The sequence below is a fragment of the Octodon degus genome, unplaced genomic scaffold (assembly GCF_000260255.1).
Source record: "Octodon degus isolate 3935 unplaced genomic scaffold, OctDeg1.0 scaffold00217, whole genome shotgun sequence".
Classification (NCBI taxonomy): domain Eukaryota; kingdom Metazoa; phylum Chordata; class Mammalia; order Rodentia; family Octodontidae; genus Octodon; species Octodon degus.
In genome coordinates, this window is record NW_004524793.1 from 94,961 (window position 1) to 95,264 (window position 304).

The window sequence follows — 304 nt, forward strand, 5'->3', positions numbered from 1 at the left end:
ACACATACACATGTACATATATACATACATACATGCATGCATACATACATGCATACATATATACACCCATATGCTTATTTAGTGAATAAAAAGGGTATATAATGTATGATTGCATAGATACAAGAAATATTAATTAGCATACTCAGCATGAAAAGGACATAATTTGTTAGAATAGTGACTTAATCATTTCTCAAATTTTATAGATATTGATGTTATGAAAAAAATCTCTTGTTTCTCAATTTATGAAATGAGATGATGTACTTGAAGTACCATCAGCCTCTACATTTACATAGATAGTCTATAT